Source organism: Nicotiana sylvestris, chromosome 5 (assembly GCF_000393655.2).
Source record: "Nicotiana sylvestris chromosome 5, ASM39365v2, whole genome shotgun sequence".
Classification (NCBI taxonomy): Eukaryota; Viridiplantae; Streptophyta; class Magnoliopsida; order Solanales; family Solanaceae; genus Nicotiana; species Nicotiana sylvestris.
The window spans coordinates 57,541,548-57,544,314 of record NC_091061.1 but is presented as its reverse complement, the minus strand read 5'-3'; the positions used below and the strand labels follow the sequence as shown (position 1 = coordinate 57,544,314).

Sequence of the window (2,767 nt, the reverse complement as noted above, 5' to 3'; positions counted from 1 at the left end):
CAAAAAGACTCAGAGGGGGTGCGTGAGAAAACAGTTTATATGTACAGTTCAACAATATCAAAATGATAAAAAGCGAACAGGTAGCACATTAGGCACAAATAAATCACAAAATTTAAAAAATTAATAAAGCCAAATAAAAAGTCAACATGTACAAGCTCGAATTCTTATGTAAGTCTCCAGCAGAGTCGCCAGAGCTGTCACACCCCTTTTTACCCATCAAAATAATGATAATATGTGTATGGGCCAAAGAGTTTTTCCAATTGAAGTGACAAATTTGAATAGGGATTATTTTATTGTTCAGAGTCGCCACTTAGAATTGATTTTTTTGGTGTTCCAAGTCACCATTTATTTGGATCCCTAGTCAAAGGAAGGTTTGACTCTATTTTAATCGGTCTGCGAAAACAAAGTTCGGGTAAGGAATTCTGTTGACCGGGGAGAAGGTATAAGGCAATCCCCGAGTCCCGTGGTTCTAGCACGGTCGCTTTATTGACTTAAACTTGGCTTACATTAATTTTGGACAAATTGTGATTTATATTATTTTCATGTTTTACCTATCCTCTTTTATCTCTTGATTATTAGAAAAAATTAAAGAATATTTTTGAATAATAAGATGTCATAACCACGCTACGCAAGAGAATCCGTGATTATGACAAAAGATTTATAAATTAATTAAAACTATTGAATATGACATGAAATTGATGAATTAACTTATTAAAAGTTAAGCGTCACGCTACACAAGTGAGTCTGTGAAGTTAAAGCGCACCTACTATTTGCCTAACGTTTAAATTAATTAAAGGGAAACTAGTTAATTAAAATAGTAGAAAAATCTGATATTATTATTCTTTTTTCGAGCTTTATAGTTGGGAAAAATTATGCAAATAAATGTTGGACCAACTTTATCTATTTTAAAAGAAATGAGCCAACTTCTTATTTAAAAAAATGGGTCAGCTTGTATGGAGCTTTTGGGCTGCTGGAATTTATTATTAAAATGGGCCAAGAAATGAATTTCAATTGGCCTAATGCTATATAGAAGAAAAGGGGTAATTTTGTTGTTTAAAGGTAAATGAGCCAACTTTTATCTTTGATTCAATAAGGCCCAAAGTTGATACAATCTTAGCTCTTTACTTAGTTTGAGTTCATGACCATTAACTACATAGTCACAATTGTATAAACGCCCACTTTACAAAAATAGCCATTTTTGCAAATCCGGCAAAATGGCCAGATTCACAAAGATATTATCACAGCATTCCTAGAAACATATGTTGGCAGTGAAATTTCAGTAACTAAAACGAATTCATGCTATGTGTTATACACCTAAAGTCATTCATGGCATACTTAGCATTGTTACTCGGATATAATAGCTTGAAAACATGCTTAAAAAATCCATAAACGACTTACATATCACATTCAAAAACTTACAACTCAATATTCAAGTATTATGAAGGACTATATTCACATTATCACATGCTTGATACATAACAATAACATACAAGCTCTTTTGTTGTCAAACTATTCATCACATCAAACACATTTAAATGGTGCAGTATGTTCAAGTTGTTCCCATTGCTGAAAATACGTACATTACGAGTCTTAAAGGATTACCTGGTAGCAAAAGAATAAACAGTAGTTTAGCAACTAAAGTAGCATACAAACAGCAGTAAAACAACAGTAAAACCAACAACAAATCCGTGTTAAAATAACCCGAAAACTTATAGAGGGAACCCATAAACGAACTCTAAAGAGGACTTATACTTTTTTTAAAAGTTTGCACTCTAAGATTCACACCCAAAGCTCACCATTTCAGCTTACTTTTCATGTGTTCAACTGCTGAATTGTTTTTTTGTTTTTGTGACAAAGCAATTATAAAAAAATGCCCCCTGGAAGTGTGATGGAGTCCCCCCTATATATCAAAACAACCAGCTATTTAAAAAAATTAAAAATCAATCTTTTTGACATATTTTTCTACAAAATCTGCTCTTAAATTCAAAAGGCCAGACTTTTTGGTTCAAATCTTGTCAAGTATTTCAAACAAATCTGCTCTCCACTATTCAAAGACAGACTTTTATTCAAACACTGTCCAAAGATCTACATTTTCTTACCAAACAATTTGACTTTTGAGTGTTGTACTCAAAGAGTCTTCAGCAGCAAATAACAACCCAACAAGTACCATATACTCTTAAGTAATTTTCAATACCTCACTTTTATCAATACAAAACTATTTTACTACTTCAACAAGTGCAAAAACAGAAAATTTAATATTTTAAACTTCAAAAACTAATGCAAAAATAATTAATAATAGAAAAAATAAAAATAAAAAATTAACCATGAAAAAGAATAGGATTTTACCATTTTACAATTCAAGTGGTCGAAAAAATGGTGGTATGCCAAAAGAGGGTGTTCTGGGAGGTTGCCGGAATTTGGCCGGATTTTGGTCGCCGGATTTTCAGGGTGAAATTGGTATTAATAGCTAGGTCTTGAGGAGCTCTATCCATTGATGTAGGTATTGTGGGGTGGTAGTTATTGGAGCTTCAATAATTTGGGCAAAAAAGTGGCGGGAAAGTTTCCTAGATCTAAGATTCAAGGAGTTTGAGGGATTTTTAAAGGATTTGATTTGGAGATATGGAAAGAGGAAGTTGTGGAGATTACATGGTTTGAATTTGGAGGTGTTTGGAGGTGGTCCGCCGGCGGCGGTGGGGCGGCGGCAGCGGCTTGGGGGTAGAGAGAAGAGAGAGTGATGAGAGGGAAAGAAGAGAGAGGAAATAATGGG

General features: G+C 33.7%; 1 long non-coding RNA gene across 1 annotated transcript; it reads right to left on the bottom strand.

Annotated features, from left to right (window-relative positions):
* Positions 1-1,371: 1,371 nt before the first annotated feature.
* Positions 1,372-2,767, bottom strand: LOC104240744 (uncharacterized). The gene is made up of 2 exons (XR_714527.2): positions 2,347-2,767; positions 1,372-1,602 (listed from the first exon to the last, which is right to left on the bottom strand). It is a non-coding gene; the product is annotated as an uncharacterized lncRNA (long non-coding RNA).